General features: G+C 49.4%; 1 long non-coding RNA gene across 1 annotated transcript in view; it reads right to left on the reverse strand.

The window, feature by feature from the left end:
- Positions 1-16,045, reverse strand: part of LOC134911908 (uncharacterized) — a 151,217-nt gene extending 135,172 nt beyond the window's left edge. The window contains exons 1-2 of the long non-coding RNA XR_010176957.1: positions 15,964-16,045; positions 5,540-5,722 (exon numbers count right to left, since the gene is read on the reverse strand). This is a non-coding gene — a long non-coding RNA (uncharacterized LOC134911908). The remainder of the gene's footprint in view (positions 1-5,539; positions 5,723-15,963) is intronic.
- Between the last annotated feature and the right edge of the window lie 3,021 nt (positions 16,046-19,066).

Raw genomic sequence — 19,066 nt, forward strand, 5'->3', positions numbered from 1 at the left:
CATTTTAATAAAAGGCTTGAATGTAAAGTTACCTGCATCGTGGACACAAAACACATACATACCAACTTTATTCCACTCATTCAGGGCTCTGAATAACAAGCAACATTCTATTATTCGGAACATCTTGAATTTAAATTCTTTCCTCACCGACTGAAGGGTATGCCAGTACAATGGTGGCATGATGTTACACGTGCACCGGTTGTTCATTTTCCTCCCATACTTGTACTTATTTCACCCCGTACCGCCGCTATGCAGATCAAAGTAAGAATGGGCTCGTTCGAGGTAGCTACCTTAGGGCTTTTAGCATTTTGCCCTACGTATGACGAGGGTTAACGTCTGTCATATCACCACACACAGAAGCCTATTTTACAAGGATTTAATTGCCGAAGAATTCCTGGGGATGGGAAACATGACAAAGGGGGCAAGGCCAGAACTGCAGTAGAGTTATAGACGTTCTATGGTTGTCATTCCGAGTTGATCGCTCGCTAGCAGTTTTTAGCAGCCGTACAAACGCTATGCCGCCTCCCACTGGGAGTGTATTTAGCTTAGCATAAGTGCGAACGAAAGGATCGCAGAGCAGCTGCAAAGTTTTTTGTGCAGTTTCAGAGTAGCTCCAGACCTACTCAGCGCTTGCGATGACTTCAGACTGTTCTGTTCCTGGTTTGACGTCACAAACACGCCCAGCGTTCGCCCAGCCACACCTGCGTTTTTTCTGCCACGCCTGCGTTTTTTCCGAACACTCCCTGAAAACGGTCAGTTGACACCCAGAAACGCCCACTTCATGTCAATCACTCTGCGGCCAGCAGTGCAACTGAAAAGCATCGCTAGACCCTGTGCAAAACTACATCGTTCGTTGTAATAGTACGCGCATGCGCAGAAGTGCCTTTTTTTGCCTAATCGCTGCACAGCGACCGAATGCAGCTAGCGATCAACTCGGCATGACCACCTATATCTCATCTTTTAGACTCGCACATGCTCGTTATATCATATGCCATCGGCTCCACCCCAAATGACTACAGAGTGTTTTTCCTTATTTTCATGGCATGACCCACTGCCGCCTCCAGCCAGTAGTATCAGATATTTTAGCCTCAATATCAGAATATGAATATAGCGAACAGTGTAAGCATTGTTATGTCTGGCACAGCAACGGCTCCAGATGTGTCCCTGCACATGTTTCAGTATAATCGCGGCAAAAATTCCAGGTAGCAGCCTGCCATGAATGGTCGCTATTGCGGCATATTCGCACCCTCTACCCGTTCGCGGGTGACATGAGTGCAGGCACATCTGTATATCAACATGCTGGACCCAATTGTACTATATTTTTAAAACCCTTTTATGACAATTTTTACACATTTATTTTTACGCAATCTGCACCTTCCGCAGTCCTGCCGTTTCCATCTCAAAAATATTTCCAGGATCAGACCCTTGCTTATCCTGGAAGCTCCTAAAACCCTCATCCGCTCACTAGTCAGCTCCAGACTGACCTACTGTATCTCCTCCTGTCTATCTCCTTCTGTCTGGCCTGACTCCTACCTTTCTCCACACCAATCTGCTCTACACTGGCTCCCTGTTCCACCCAGAACCCAATTTAAGCTTCTCTCGTTCATTAACAAAGCCCTCACCCGATCCTCCACCCACTCCTACCTACAAGATTTTGCTCTTGCTGTTCCTTACCTCTGGAACTCTCTCCCTCACCCTATCAGATTCTCCACCTCTCTACAAAACTTCAAATGTGCTCTCAAGACCCACTTCTTCATCAAAGCCAGCCAGCCAGCTCTCATCTTAACACTCTGCCCCAAGCTCTTTGCTCACTGTCTCTCCCCTCTGTCATGCCTGTCTGCCTATACCCTTCAGACTATAAGCTCTGACGAGCAGGGCCCTCTTCCCTCATGTGCTTTTCTCTTACCTCATTTATACCATCATCTCCTTCTCACTGCCTACAACCTATCCTTTGAGTTCTGCCGGTCTGTTGTGCATTTAGTATTATGACCACTAATGTAGCAATGTTTATAAACCATGTCCTGCAGTGTTCTGTACTTTGTTCTTGTTTTTTCATTCTGTTTCTGTACTTTTTCAGCCGCTGTGGACCTCTTGTGGCGTATTTATGATGGGTGCATTGTGTGCCTCCAGGGGGGCCCACACCGCATGCACTGCACCCATTTTTTGAATACATACCCCCCCTTCCCTGGAGTTCAGTGCCAACGGCAGCACAGCTGCTGAAATCAACTGGAAAATGGCTGCCGCGCCATTTTCCCGGAGATCTGCGTATGCACATTAGGGAAATCTAGTGATCAGACTCTCTTCAGCGCTACTCCGCTGCCGGGCGTTGGCAGAGAGGAGGGGCCCAAACGAAGGAAGCTGCATATGGGCCTCCTCCTCTCTTAAAGTGCCCTAGAGAGATACATAGACAGACAGACAGACAGACAGACAGATAGATAGATAGATAGATAGATAGATAGATAGATAGATAGATAGATAGATTATAATTTTTTTTTTTTTTTTTTGAGAGAGCCTATATTAGCAAGCAACACCATAAGTCTGGAAGTTACATCCAGCCTGCATTGTCTCAAACATGCCCTGAAAATGCATCTGTTTATTAAAGCCCACCTGCCTCCTTAAACCAGGTAATCTCCAGCAGATACATTTTGCAGATCAGATGAATGCCCCAATCTTCGGCCAGTGATTAGTGTGACCAGAGTGCACACGCCACTATTTCTAGTGTGTACTTTATACTATGGGATCGAGAGAGAAGCTCATACTGTAAAATGTAACGCAGAGGTTCCCAAACTGTGTGCCGTGGCTCCCTGGGGTGCCTCGGGACACTTGCAGGGGTGCCCTGGGTTGGTGGTCCAGGACCAATTCAAATTATTCATGGTCAGTATAATAGGCAAAACCAGTGCTGGTGGCTGCCAGTCATAAAATATGTGGCCAAACAGAAGCAAATCTTGTCCCTCACCACACAACTGACCCTAAGGATGACCTATAAACGCGATCTACTTAATGTAATATTTCTTTCTAAATTTCTCAATAAGACATTTTTGACCTAGGGGTGCCGTGAAAAAAATTCTGATATTCTAGGGCGCCGTGATTCAAAAAAGTTTGGAAACCATTGTAACGTCCTAATCAAACCACTTGCAGGAGCATTTGAAGCCGTTCATCGGCTAACGCTCCTGCATATACACTATACAATAGTAATGTAGTATTACTAAGCACCACAAGACAATGAGCAGTGATACTGAGCACTGATGATACTACTGAGCACTGATACTGAGCACTGATGATACTACTGAGAACTGACACTGAGCAGCACGATGCAGCACAAGACACTGTACTAATATTAGTAATGTAGTATTACTAAGCAACACAAGACAATGAGCAGTGATACTGAGCACTGATGATACTACTGAGCACTGATACTGTGCAGTGATGATACTACTGAGCACTGATACTGAGCACTGATGATACTACTGAGAACTGACACTGAGTAGCATGATTAGCACAAGACACTGTACTAGTATTAGTAATGTAGTATTACTGAGCTCCACAAGACAATGAGCAGTGATACTGAGCACTGATGATACTACTGAGCACTGATACTGAGCACTGATGATACTACTGAGAACTGACACTGAGCAGCACGATGCAGCACAAGACAATGTACTAGTATTAGTAATGTAGTATTACTGAGCTCCACAAGACAATGAGCAGTGATACTGAGCACTGATGATACTACTGAGCACTGATACTGAGCACTGATGATACTACTGGGAACTGACACTGAGCAGCACGATGCAGCACAAGACACTGTACTAGTATTAGTAATGTAGTATTACTACTACATTACTACACTACTACAATGCCCGAGTGAAAATGGCGGCGACGCGCAGCTCTTTATATGGAATCCGAATCTCGCGAGAATCCAACAGCGGGATGATGACGTTTTGCCGTGTTAGGGTTTTCCGAGTCAGGCGGAAACAACTGAGCCGGGCTCGGACCCGTGTTTGACCTGTGGAGTTCGGGGGGGTTCGGTTCTCGACGAACCAAACCCGCTCATCTCTAACAATTATCAGGCCGATCATACAACTATCAGCTGATTGGCCAGATAACTGTGTAGTGTGTTGCCAGCTTTACACTCTAATCTCACACCCTTTGTCCTAGCTCCTCCTCTCCTCCCGCATCACCTCCCAGTTATACTCCTATTGCTGTAGACTGTAAGATCTCACAGGCAGGGCCCTTCCACCCTCTTGTACTTTCACTGTACTATCCTTGTATCCAGTTCAGCTCCCAGTTACATTCCCACTCCTCTAGACTGTAAGATCTCACAGGCAGGGCCTTCCACCCTCTTGTACTCTCACTGTACTATCCTTGTATCCAGTTCAGCTCCCAGTTTCATCCCCACTCCTCTAGACTGTAAGATCTCACAGGCAGGGCCTTCCACCCTCTTGTACTCTCACTGTACTATCCTTGTATCCAGTTCAGCTCCCAGTTACATCCCCACTCAGCTAGACTGTAAGATCTCACAGGCAGGGCCTTCCACCCTCTTGTACTCTCACTGTACTATCCTTGTATCCAGTTCAGCTCCCAGTTTCATCCCCACTCCTCTAGACTGTAAGATCTCACAGGCAGGGCCTTCCACCCTCTTGTACTCTCACTGTACTATCCTTGTATCCAGTTCAGCTCCCAGTTTCATCCCCACTCCTCTAGACTGTAAGATCTCACAGGCAGGGCCTTCCACCCTCTTGTACTCTCACTGTACTATCCTTGTATCCAGTTCAGCTCCCAGTTACATCCCCACTCCGCTAGACTGTAAGATCTCACAGGCAGGGCCCTTCCACCCTCTTGTACTCTCACTGTACTATCCTTGTATCCAGTTCAGCTCCCAGTTACATCCCCACTCCTCTAGACTGTAAGATCTCACAGGCAGGGCCTTCCACCCTCTTGTACTCTCACTGTACTATCCTTGTATCCAGTTCAGCTCCCAGTTACATCCCCACTCCCTTAGACTGTAAGATATCACAGGCAGGGCCCTTCCGCCCTCTTGTACTCTCACTGTACTATCCTTGTATCCAGTTCAGCTCCCAGTTACATCCCCACTCCTCTAGACTGTAAGATCTCACAGGCAGGCCCTTCCACCCTCTTGTACTCTCACTGTACTATCCTTGTATCCAGTTCAGCTCCCAGTTACCTTCCCTCTCCTCTAGACTGTAAGATCTCACAGGCAGGGCCCTTCCACCCTCTTGTACTCTCACTGTACTATCCTTGTATCCAGTTCAGCTCCCAGTTACATCCCCACTCCCTTAGACTGTAAGATATCACAGGCAGGGCCCTTCCGCCCTTCCACCCTCTTGTATTCTCCTTGTGCTATTCATGTCTCCAATTCAGCTCCCAGTTATATCCTCACTCCCTTAGACTGTAAGCTCTCACAGGCAGAACCCTCCACCTTCATGCAATCTCCTTTTACTAATCTTGTCACCAGTTCACCTCCCTCTTATATCCCCACTCGTCTAGACTGTAAGATCTCACAGGCAGGGCCCTCCACCTTCTTGTACTCTTCCTGAACTATCTTTGTCTCCAGTACAGCTTTCCCCTGGTTATAAAGGCTCATGGGCAGTGTCCTTCACCATCTTCGGTCTCTCCTTGTACTATCCCGGTCTCCAGTGGACTTCCACTCACAGTCAGCACCTGCAGCTGTGGGGGAGTGAAGGAGCTCCCATCATATCTCCTGCGGGAACATGCAAATAACAGATTATCCCGAGCTGACTGTCCCGTGACTGTCCCACCAAAGTCGGGACAGTTGGGAGAAATGCACTACTGTACACAATTCATACACCCCGGTGTTTTGGTTTTGGTTCTAAGTCATCATCGTGGTTTGGATTCCTTTAAAATTGATAAAAATCGATCTAAACAGCTAAAATAATTTAATTTGGGACCTATTTCAGACCTGATCACTGCTGTGTATTTTTGCAGCAGTCTGCGATCAGACAGTCGCCGCCCATAAAGAGAGTAAACCCGCACCGTACAAGTGTTCGAATGCATGTGTACGCCGTGTGAAAATTCCGCCAGACAGCGGACATCTGCAAATTTGTTTGCAACTCACTCACCATCGAATGATTTCTCCAGTGTGTACAGTGTGTGCGCAGCCCAGGACTTACTCCTACAGTGCGATACAATCAGATTGATCGGGGCCGGAGCTGACGTCACACACCCTCCCTGATAACGCTTGGGCACGCCTGCGTTTTTCCTGACACTCCCAGAAAATGGCCAGTTACCACCTCCAAACGTCCGCTTCCCGTCAAACACCTTGCGTACGCCTAGCGATCAAAATTTTTGCATCATTCTGTCGCTGCTTGGGCTCGCACCTGCGCATTGCGGTGCATACGCATGCTCAGTCATTTGATAATCGCCTGCTGTGCGATTTCGCACAACAGCGATCGGGTCTGAACAGGCCCTGGGACCTGTTTACTTGCAATCCAAAAGCCAAGTTCAGTTTTTAAATTCAAGTTTCCCAAACTGACAACAGACCTGAGCTGGGACCCGTTTCCAAATGTAACCCCAGAGTAATTCCGAATTCAGACTCGATTTGACTCGGAACCCGTTCAGTGTGTGTTCGTATTTCTGGAGAACTGACCCGCACATCTCTAGATCCTACACATCAAAACGGGACCAGCGTCACCTCAGCAACCAGGGGGCTATTCATGAAGCAGTGAAAATAGGGTTTTAATTACCGACCGGTAAATCCTTTTCTCGTAGTCCGTAGAGGATGCAGGGGTCCATTTTAGTACCATGGGGTATAGATGGTTCCGCAGGAGCCTTTGGCACTTTAAGACTTTTCAACAGTGTGAACTGGCTCCTCCCTCTATGCCCCTCCTCAAGACCTCAGTATAGGAACTGTTTCCGAGGAGACGGACAACTTCGAGAGACGAATTTACATTAAACTAGTGGCGAGATTCACACCAGCTCACACCATACAAAACATGCCGCCTAACATGGCCTTCAACATTACCCATGCTAACGTGCATGCATAACGTAACAGCAACCGCTGTAAAACATCTTAACACATGAGAACCTGTGTAAAAAGACAAAACATAATTTGCAGGAAAAATGAGCACTGGGTGGGCGCACAGCATCCTCTACGGACTACGAGAAAAGGATTTACCGGTAGGTAATTAAAATCCTATTTTCTCTTACGTCCTAGAGGATGCTAGGGTCCATTTTAGTACCATGGGGATGTACCAAAGCTCCCAGTATGGGCGGGAAAGTGCTATTGTTCCTGTAGAACTGACTGACCAAACTGAAGGTCGTCAGCAGCCAAGGTGTCAAACCTGTAAAACTTAGCAAACGTGTTTGCACATGACCAAGTAGCTGCTCGGCAAATTTACAACGCCGAGACACCCCGGGCAGCCGCCCAGGAAGAAACCACTTTCCTTGCAGAGTGGGCTTTTACCGAACTCGGTAACGGCAATCCTTCCGTGGAATAAGCTTGCTGAATGGTACCTCTGATCCAGCGCGCAATAGTCTGCTTAGAAGCAGGACCCCCAATCTTGTTGGGGTCATAGAGGACAAACAAAGATTCTGTTTTCCTTATCCGAGCCGTTCTTGCAACATAAGTCCTCAACGCTCTGACGACATCCAAGGACTTTGAAACGGCTGAGGTGTCAGAAGCCACTGACACCACCACAGGTTGGTTGATATGGAAATAAGACACAACCTTTGGAAGAAAATGCTGACGCGTCCGCAGTTCAGCTCTATCTTCATGAAAAATCAAATAAGGACTCTTGTGTGACAGAGCCCCAAATTCAGACACTCGTCTGCCTGAGGCCAAGGCCAACAGCATGACCACTTTCCAAGTGAGAAACTTCAACTCTACCTATTGTAGAGGCTCAAAACAGTCCGATTTAAGGAACTGCAACACCACATTAAGATCCCATGGCACCGCAGGAGGCACAAAGGGAGGTTGGATGCGCAGAACCCCCTTCACGAACCTCTGGACCTCAGGAAGGGAAGTCAACTGTTTCTGAAAGATAATGGACAAGGCCGAAATTTGGACCTTGATAGACCCTAATCTCAAGCCAGCATCCACACCCGCCTGTAGAAATAGGAGAAGACGTCCTAATTTAAGCTCCACTGCAGGAGACTTCTTGGATTCACACCAAGATACATATTTTCTCCAAATACGATGGTAATGTTTGGACGTTACCCCTTTCCTGGCCAGAATAAGTGTGGGAATGACTTCACTGGGAATACCCTTACGGGCTAGGATCTGGCACTCAACAGCCATGCCATCAAACGCAGCCGCGGTAAGTCTTGATAAACAAATGGCCCCTGCTGAAGCAGGTCCCCGCGAAGAGGAAGAGGCTGGGGATCTTCCAGTAATAACTCCTGAAGATCTGGATATCAAGCCCTCCTTGGCCAGTCTGGAGCAATGAGAATTGCTCAAACCCTTGTTCTTCTGATGATCTTGAGAACTTTTGGTATTAGTGGAAGTGGAGGGAACAGATACACCGACTGAAACACCCACTGGGTCACCAGTGCATCCATTGCTATTGCTTGTGGGTCTCTCAACCTGGAATAATATTTCTGAACCTTCTTGTTGAGATGTGATACCATCATATCTACTTGAGGAACGCCCCAACGATCTGCTACCTCTGCAAAGACTTCTGGGTGGAGGCCCCATTCTCCTGGATGGAGATCGTGTCTGCTGAGGAAGTCTGCTTCCCAGTTGTCCACTCCCAGAATGAAAATTGCCGACAGAGCTTTTGCATGTCTTTCTGCCCAGAGGAGTATCTGTCACCTCTGCCATTGCCGCTCTGTTTTTTTTTTGTTCCGCCCTAGCAGTTTATGCAAGCTACTGCCGTTACATTGTCTGACTGGATATGTATGGGACGACCTTGAAGAAGGTGTGCCGCTTGATGTTGATGAAGGCTGTTGTACACAGCTCTCAATTCCAGAATGTTTATGTGAAGGAGTATTTCTTGACTTGACCATCGTCCTTGGAAGCTTTCCCCTTGCGTGACTGCTCCCCAACCTCGTAGGCTTGCATCTGTGGTCACCAGGATCCAAGTCTGAATCCCGAACCTGCGTCCCTCCAGGGGGTGAGAACTTTGAAGCCACCACAAGAGTGAAATACTGGCTTTTGTTGACAGGATTTTCCTCCGGTGCATGTGTAGGTGCGATCCGGACCACTTGTCCAGTAGGTCCCATTGGAACACCCTGGCATGGAATCGGTCAAATTGTAGAGCCTTGTAGGTCGCTACCATCTTCCCCAGCAAGCAGATGCACTGATGAATCGATACGCGTGCTGGTTTAAAACTTGTTTGACCATCCTCTGGATCTCCAGAGCCTTTTCCACCGGTCGGAATACTTTCTGTGCTTCCGTGTCCAATATCATTCCCAGAAATGATAACCTCATTGTGGGTTCCAATAGTGATTTTGGAAGGTTTATGATCCAACCGTGCTGTTGAAGCACCATCAGGGAAAGTGCGATGTTCTGCACTAGTTTCTCCCTGGATCTCGCTTTTATGAGGAGATCGTCCAAGTATGGAATGACTTTGACTCCTTTCTTGCGAAGAAGAGCCATCATCTCCGCCATCACCTTGGTGAATATTCTCGGAGCCGTGGAGAGCCCGAAAGGCAATGTTTGGAACTGGTAGTGGCAGTCCTGCACCGCAAACCTCAGGTTTGCCTGATGCAGCGGGTAGATGGGAACATGTAAATAAGCATCTTTGATGTCCATCGATACCAGAAAATTCCTTTTCCTCCAAGCTGGAGATCACCGCTCTCAGGGATTCCATCTTGAATTTGAACCTTTTCAAATAAAGGTTCAGAGTCTTTAGGTTTAAAATCGGTCTGACCGAGCCATCCGGTTTCAGCACTACAAACAGGCTTGAATAAAACCCTTTTTCCTGTTGTGACACAGGAACTAAGGAAATTACGTTGTCTTGACATAATTTCTGTATTGCGTTCAGCACTTTTGCTCTGTCCTGAACAGAAACTTGTAAGGCTGATTTGAAAAACCGGCATGGGGGAAGGTCCTGAAATTCCAATTTGTACCCTTGGGACACTATCTGCAATACCCAAGGATCCAGATCTGAGTGAACCCAGACCTGGCTGAAAGACAGTAGACATGCCCCCACCCGATCGTACTCCCGCAGGGAAGCCCCAGCGTCATGCTGAGGTTTTAGCAGAAGCAGCTGTTGACTTCTGCTCCTGCGAGCCTGATGGTGTTGTAGATTTTTTTTATCTCTTCCTCGCCCTCTTCCTGCGAAGAAGGGGGTACCATTTGCATCGTATGAGAATGAAATCCTTTCCTAGGTGGAGAAGCTGCGGAAGGCAGGAATGCTGACTTGCCTGATGTAGTTGTTGAAATCATGGCATCCAGCTTGTCTCCAAAGAGGGCTTCTCCATTGTAAGGAAGTGCCTCAATATTCTTTTTTGATTCCACATCAGCATTCCATTGGCGGATCCACAGCGCCCTGCGGGCTGAAATCGCCATAGCGGAGGATCTTGAACTCAGCAACCCAATATCCTTCATAGCTTCAACTAAGTAACCTGCAGCATCTTTGATATGGCCGAGAGTTAGGACGAAGGCCCACAGTGCCAGTTACATTGCCCCACAGTGCCAGATACAATGCCCCACAGTGCCAGATACAATGCCCCACAGTGCCAGATACATGCCCCACAGTGCCAGATACAATGCCCCACAGTTCCGGATACATGCCCCACAGTGCCAGATACATGCCCCACAGTGCCAGATACATGCCCCACAGTGCCAATTACATTGCCCCACAGTGCCAGATACATGCCCCACAGTGCCAGTTACATGCCCCACAGTGCCAGGTACATGCCCCACAGTGCCAGATACATGCCCCACAGTGCCAGATACATGCCCCACAGTGCCAGTGACACAAGACTCTCCTCCCCCCCCCCCCCCCCTGTCAGTCACTCACCGATGCGGCGCCGCGCTGTCACTCTGCTATGTGAGAGGAGGAGAGCGCAGCGCCTCTCCTGCCCCTCACCCCTCCAGGTCTCCGGCGGCTGTGTGGCGCCGGTTCGCTAGCCAATCAGAGCTCGCGGACCGGCAGCCAATCAGGAGCCGGTCCGCAAGCTCTGATTGGCTAACTCCGCCGGAGACCGGACACACGCAAGACTGCTGGCAGCACTGCTGGCAGCACTGCTAGTTCTGGCAGCAGCGGTGAGGGGAGGGAGAGATGCTGCGCTCTCCTCCCCTCACATTTAGGCATGACGGGGGCGAGTAGGGCATGATGCCCTGGCCGGCGGTGGCGCCCCCCTCTCCTGGACCTGTCAAGGCGCCCAGGGCACGTGCCCCACTCACCCTACCCTAGTTACGCCTCTGGCCGAGAAACTGAGGTGTCTATCATTGGGGGTGTCTCCCATTTGTGCCGGTCTTCCTCAGGGAAAGGGTACGCTACACGTATCCTTCTGGGAAGGGTAAATTTCTTCTCAGGGTTAGCCCAGGATTCTTCAAAGAACGCATTCAAATCCTTTGAAGGAGGAAAAAGTCACAACCTGCTTTTTATTTAATTTAAAATAATCCTTTTCCTCTGGGACCAGTGTTGTTTCAGGAAACTCCAACACTTCCTTTATAGCAACTATCATACATTGTATGCTTTTGGCTAATTTGGGGTCTACCCCTCTCAAATCCCCAGTGTCGACGTCAGAGTCGGAATCTGTGTCTGTGTCCCCTTGCATTATCTGGGCCAAAGAACTTTTCTGGGAACTGGATGGGACCTGAGTGCAGTGCCGTAACTAGACATTTTAGCGCTGTGTAAGAAAAAAAAGCATTTGGTTTCCCCCAGCACCCTGAATGATAACAGTAACTAGATGTAAATCCCACATAATAATAGAATTCAGAGATCTTCGTTACACATATTTGCGCAAATGTGTGGTTAAGCCCCAAAGGCGTCAAGGCGTCTCTGTATATTTGGGGTCCCTAGCGCTATATCTAGGTGCAGGGTGTGGCACCCCAAAACACCAGCATAAGCCAGAAAGCCCAGCGTAGCATACCAGTGAAAAAACTATAGTGTTAATAAATTAGTATTTAGGAAGCCGAAGCTATAGAGAGGGTGATACAAACATGAAATGTAATTAAAATAGAGAAATAGTGTTAAAAAATTTATCTGGTTACTGTTATCATTCAGGGTGCTGGGGGAAACCAAATGCTTTTTTTTCTTGCTCAGGAATACCCCTCCCTTTCGAGCACCTGAATGATATCACTAAGCTAATTGAGCATCTACTAATATATATGTCTATTTTAGCGCTGTGTGCAAGAAAAGGCATCGGCGTCCCCCCTTAACGCAAACCCGGCGGCAGTGCGCGCAAAATATATAGGGGTGTGGCTTCACGGGAAAGGGGTGTGGCCACAAAATAATACCAATTCATATAATGGTGCACAGTAGTCTCCATTATTCAAATTACGCCGCACAGTAGCGCCCCTTTTACACCTTACAGCAGACAGCGTCCCACTTTTTACACATTACGGCAGACAGCGTCCTCTTTTTACACATTACGGCAGACAGTCTCCCCTTTTTTACACATTACGGCAGACAGCGTGCTCTTTTTACACATTACGGCAGACAGCGTCCTCCTTTTTTACACATTACGGCAGACAGCGTCCCCTTTTTACACATTACGGCAGACAGCGTCCCCTTTTTACACCTTACAGCAGACAGTGTCCCCCTTTTTTACACATTACGGCTGACAGCATCCTCTTTTTACACATTACGGCAGACAGAGTCCCCCTTTTTTACACATTACGGCAGACAGCGCCCCCCTTTTTTACACATTACGGCAGACAGCCTCCCCCTTTTGTACACATTACGGCAGACAGCATCCCCCTTTTTACACATTACGGTAGACAACGTCCCCCTTTTTACACAGTGTAGACAGCATAGTGCTCCAGGAATACCCTATTAGCCCACACGCAGTGGAAGCCATCATTGTGCATTATGAATTACAATGTCTGTCAATTCACTGAGAACCAGTGGCATCACTAAGGCATGAGGCACCGCGTACCTCATTCCTCAGTGGGGTTCCTAGTAAACTGAACAGCTTTTTTTTTTTTATAAATACGGACTGTCTGCAGAAACGTTGCTTCCAAGTCGTGTATGCGATGGGTATAATTTAAACAATATTTTAGTCAAGACAGAAGAGGGATGGAAGGACAGGTTTTCTGGGAACAGATCCCAGCCCGGTGCTGCAGTAGGGTCTAATTGTGAGCGCAGGGGACCATGCAGTCCATAAAACACGCTGCACCTGTCCCTCCCATGTGGTACGGGCTTAGTGGAACTTTCTCCTATCCTAAGCAATTGTGCAGCTAGTATAATCAGATCTGCGGAGATTACATTGGCCGGGGGGTAAGAAGTAACCCTTCACGATACATACAGTATTTCAGATCCTCCTGCTGCTGCCGGCTCATATGGATCAGCTGTCACCCGATCTGATAGCTGAGAGCTCCGACTGCAGAAGGCAGCTAGAACGGCGGCAGGCAGCTAGAGCCGCCGGCGCAAGCTGCCTCTGTTCACTGCCGCGATACGCTTCTCCAGGAAGTCGGCGGTGGCGCCTCTCATATTTGGGGTGGGGGGGTGAGCTGCTCCTCCCGTTCCGAAGCCTCTGTTTGGAGAGTAGTCCGGCGCTGCTGTAACATGAGCCGAGGCGGGGATTCCGCGCTGCTGCCCAGTAAGCTCCGGCTTGGGAGGGGAGCGGGGAGGAGGCGGAGACGATCGCGCTGCTGAATGTTTCTATATACATTTTGTTGGTGGCTGGATGCGCCCCAGTTCATACTGCGCAGTGTGCAAGGCACACAGCGCACATACCTAGTTACAGCACTGCCTGAGTGGATGATATGGAGGGGTCAGTAAACAGTGCATCCTCCACAGACTGCCTCCAATATTTAGTCTGTTGTTCAGACTCAGGGAATTTCTTTGCAAGCACTGACATATTCTTTTGCAACATTCTCACCCACTCTGGCTCCTTCTGAGAGGGAAGGGCCACCACATTACCCCATACTTACCTACATTGTAAGTCTCCTTTCCGGGAGAAGCCCGGAGAGGAAACGCTGCAGGTGTCTTCGGGGGGCGGGGCCGGACTGTGACTTCACTAAGCCCCACCCCCGCATCGGGAAATGCCGCGATTCGCGGGTCCGTGGGAAGGGGGCGGGGCTAAAATGACGCAATTTGCGTCATTTTAACCCCTTCTCCACCCGACAGACCCGCGAATGCGGGAGGTTATCTCTCCATCCTGCTCGCATCACTAGGGTGCGAGCAGGATGCGGGAGACCTGCCCACTCTTTCGGGGGTGCGGGGGGCTACCCCAAAGAACGGGAGCCTCCCGCAGCTTCCGGGAGAGTAGGTAAGTATGCATTACCCTCTTGTGCATCTAAAATGGGTTCTTCCTGGGAAGAACCCTCCCCAATGTCCCACACTAAAGTCTGTCAGAGAGACACAGAGGGATTTGCCAGTCCACACACTGCGCCTTATTGTGAGTTGTGGAAATATTGCCCACTTACAGCGCATTTACCAATAATCGGCCCACAGACCTAATTATAATGAACACTCTCTGCCCCTTCTATAACACCCTGTGCTTGAATCAGCGTTGTCATGAGGAGAAACAGCGTTCAGGAGCTTCACACTGGAGTTTCTGTCAGGAGAAAATGGCACCCAGTGAGTGTTCTGGCAAGTCTGAGGAGAAGCCCCACCCTTCAGCCTCAGCGATGTAATATTTATAATGGCTGGGGATGGCACATCAGCGGCTGTACATGTATGTACCCTGTCAGTGAGAGCATACCTCCCAACTGTCCCGATTTTGGCGGGACAGTCCCGCTTTTTAGGGTCTGTCCCGCTGTCCCACCCGCGGGTCGCAGTGTCCCGCGGGTGGGGGGGCAGTTGGGAGATCCCCCCTGTCACTCGCTGCTCTGAGCAGAGCAGCGGTGAATAGATGCTGTGCGCATGCGCACAGTGTCTATTCACGGCAGAGAGGGACAGGGGGCATGACCAGCAGCTCTCACAGCGCTGTTCATGCACCCATAATGATGTAAACGGGGGCGTGGCTGGCGATCGTGGCACTTGCCGCGAGGCAACGCCCCCTTTCCGATAGGCCCCGCCCCTATCCTGCACTCCAATGTTGGGAGGTATGCTGAGAGTAAGGTTTTAAAACATGCCCTCAGAGCGCGCCCCCCCCCCCCCCCCCGCGCGCACGCTTTGCACCCTTGTGCTGAGAGACATGGCACGCAGCTTCCTGCCGCTGCGCGTGTACCTGTATGCCGCCAACGATGACCGGAGGATCCCCTCTCTGCAGGACTGCGGTAATATACTCACCAGCCTTCTGACTTCTGGCTCTGTTAGGGGGTGGCGGCAGTGCTGTGGGAGTGAACGCTGGCCAGGATTGGGCTGTGGTCAGTACCCTTCAGGAACTAATGGTGTCCTGTCAGCGGAAGCAGTACCATTAACTAACTGAGAAGTTGGTTCCTACTTCCCCCCCCTAAGTCCCATGAAGCAGGGAAACTGTTGCCAGCAGCTTCCCTGTAAAATAAAAAACCTAAAAAAATCTTTTCCAGCAGAACTCGGTAGAGCTCCACTGGTGTGCATCCAGTCTCCCGGGCACATTTTCTATACTGAGGTCTGGAGGAGGGGCATAGAGGGAGGAGCCAGTTCTCACTTGAAAAGTCTTAAAGTGCCGAAGGCTCCTGTGGAACTGTCTATACCCCATGGTACTAAAATGGACCCCAGCATCCTCTAGGACATAAGAGAAAAGAGTGGAGAAACAGACCAGTAGCGAAGTTGCCCATAGCAACCAATCAGCTTTGAAGGAAACCTTTGTCAAGTACATACTATAAAATGTAAGGGAGATGCTGTTTGGTTGCCATGGGCAACTTCTCCACTGGTCTGTTTCTCCACTCTTTTCACTGCTTCATGAATAGACCCCCAGGTCCCCCTTCTCAGCGGTTACCTCAGGACATCCCTGACAGTCCGTGCCCCCTCTTTCATACTTCCTGGGCCCTGTGCCGCTCTGTCCCGACCAACTGCCGCTCACTTCCAGCAGTCACTGGTCATGTGACCAGCTTCTGACCTCCAGAGCAGCTGCCGAGGCTTCTGGGAATTATCTGCTCATGTAATCACGGTTGTGTCTATGTTCCCCTCGTGGAAAGGACCAGGAAGTGACAGCACGAGAGAGCAGAAGAGAATTTCCGCCCTTACAGCACGTTAATGTTTTATCCATTCCCAGTTTGTTTTAGGTTATTTTGTTTTATCTATGCACCATTGTACCCTTGCGGGGTCGCTTCGCTTGACACTCTTCGGGGTCTCAGTGTCTTGCTTCGCTCCGCTTCGCACTCCCCAGTGTCACACGTAATACCTCATATAGCAGGGTATATTACACAGAGTCAGGGCTGCAATCAGAAATTGTGGGGCCTGGGACTGACAAAATAGACAGTGCCCCCTTTCTCCAAAACAAAGATTCTGCTGCACTGCTCCACCCCTATGTGATGTCATACATTGTGATGTTACATATAGGTGGAGCGTTGCGGACCTACAGGAACCATTCCCAGAGAGCTGATACACAGGGAAGGCTTGTTGTAAGAAGTCCTCCCTGCGTGTCAGCCCGCTGTTGTTACACAGCTCTACTGGTATTGTCGGTAGAGCCAGGGGTGGGACCTCTCTCTGTAAGGGCCTGGGTCACCAGTCCCCACAGTCCCCCCTGATGACTGCCCTGCACAGGGTGCATGCATTACAGTTACACAGTGCGTTACACAGGGTGCGTTGCACAGAGGCCCTTATTCAGCATCAGTAGCGGATTTTGTGACTTAGCAGAATTTCATGCCTGGGTCCGCCCAGCACCGGACTAGGCCACCCAGCATGAAAAGCGCCGCCCAGCGCTGCGATCGCATTTAAAAATGCAAACGCAAGATCGGCATCGCAACCATTTGTCCAATCGGCTGATCAATTGCGTTGCGTACTGAATGAGGGCCAGAGTGCATTACAGAATGCACGCATTACACAAAGTGTACGCGCAAAGTTGCTGTTGCGATCAGATTGGACGTTATCAGGAATGTGACAGAAGAGTGATGAGCGTTCATTCATAGGTGATGACTGGGAGGCGGCTAGTAGTGCGTGCAAAAATGGCTCATTCAGTTCACATATTATGGGAGGGTCAGGGGCATGTTACTGCAAGCAGCCACATTCCCAGACGCGCAGTCACAGACATAGGAAGCCATGGCCAGATGGGGAAACTGCAGCTGCCATTGGGCTGATGCACGGTGCAACCTCCGATGGCTTACAAGGATGCACTAATCGGTATTACTGTGCGCACAGGCGACCACACATTAGACGCTGCAGCACCCCACTTAGGATCAGGCCCTGATAATTCCTGGCTCCCATTGGTGAAGGGGCAGACGTCTCGCCCGCTGTCACGCCATTTATTTTCCACCCTGCAGAAGATACAGTATCTCCTGTTTGGACCTTCCGGAACCGTCTAGCAGATTTGTGCTGGTGGATTGGAACCATGACTACTTTACCTACAGTCGGACATCCATCTATCTGGTAGCACAGGAAAAGTCAGGATGACTCTCCGTCTACCTGGCTGCTAGTTATTTACCCTTTCCGGGAGCTGAAGGCACTTCCTGCCGAGTACGCCAGATAAAGGATCCAGGAGCATGGGTCAGTAGTCCACGTCAGGAAGCCGCTGGCCATTGTACAACAGTAAACATCCTGCAAGGGCTTAAATTCCTGATGTGGTTGAAGATTAACCTCTGAGGAAGGGAGCAAGACACAAGTACTGCATCAGCTGCTGGACACGACAGTGCCCCCTAGAGGTGGTGTTTTTTCAGACGACAATGGCCCTTATTCCGAGTTGTTCGCTTGCTAGCTGCTTTTAGCAGCATTGCACACGCTAGGCCGCCGCCCTCTGGGAGTGTATTTTAGAATAGCAGAATTGCTAACGAAAGCAAGTTCCTTGCAGTTTCTGAGTAGCTCCAGACCTACTCCTAGATTGCGATCACCTCAGTCCGTTTAGTTCCTGGTTTAACGTCACAAACACGCCCTGCGTTCGGCCAGCCACTCCCCCGTTTCTCCAGCCACTCCTGCGTTTTTACCTGGCACGCCTGCGTTTTTTAGCACACTCCCTGAAAACGGCCAGTTTCCGCCCAGAAACACCCACTTCCTGTCAATCACACTACGATCAGCAGAGCGATTGAAAAGCTTTGTTCGTCCCTTGAGTAAAATAGCATAGTTTTGTGTAAAATTGCTTAGCGCGTGCGCCCTGCTGTGCATACGCATGCGCAGAACTGCCGGATCTTAGCCTATTAGCAATTCTGCTAAAATTAGCAGCGAGCGAACAACTCAGAATGAGGGCCTATATCAGATATCATACAAATATCTACCTGGCATGCATAGTAGTAGTGCAACAGCATAACATGATTATATACCTTCTTAGGCTGCTTATACCATAATTGCCGACCTCTTACCAGAGCAGCCCATAGGATGCCGCAAGGGCGGATCTCAGGTGGTTAGTGCTGGGGGGGGGGGGGGGGGGGATGTGGGAGGGGCAATGGCGCTACTCATCGCTAATTGTATAATTGAGCCCCCAGACCGCCCACTTCTCTGTGGAAATGGGGGTATCTGGAGACTGCTCTACTGGGATTTAGGGATACACCTGCAATGTGCAAGGGAGACATTAGATGCATTTCTGCAAACAGAGACGTTTTGCACTTCAGTAAATTATCTGTGCAGTGTGTTCTCCCTAATTAAATTAAAATATATATATTTTTTCATTTAAGCATCATTATGTGAAAGGACTGAGACGCTCGCTGTCACTGCCCACGCACGCTGTAATAGCGATTGGTGCATCATCTCCAGTGGTTGCGCCAAGGACACCTGCAGAAGCCCTCCGACAGGTACAGCTTCTCTGTCCGAGTATGGCCACCTGCAGTATGTGGGCGGTTCTAAAGCCCTCATTCAGCACGGATTGCAGATGCGACTGAAGTCACGGAACGCACACTGATTGCGAATCTGCGATGACCTTTAGCCAAAGCCACAATCTCCTAACCCTCTACAAC

Source organism: Pseudophryne corroboree, chromosome 4 (assembly GCF_028390025.1).
Source record: "Pseudophryne corroboree isolate aPseCor3 chromosome 4, aPseCor3.hap2, whole genome shotgun sequence".
Lineage (NCBI taxonomy): Eukaryota > Metazoa > Chordata > Amphibia > Anura > Myobatrachidae > Pseudophryne > Pseudophryne corroboree.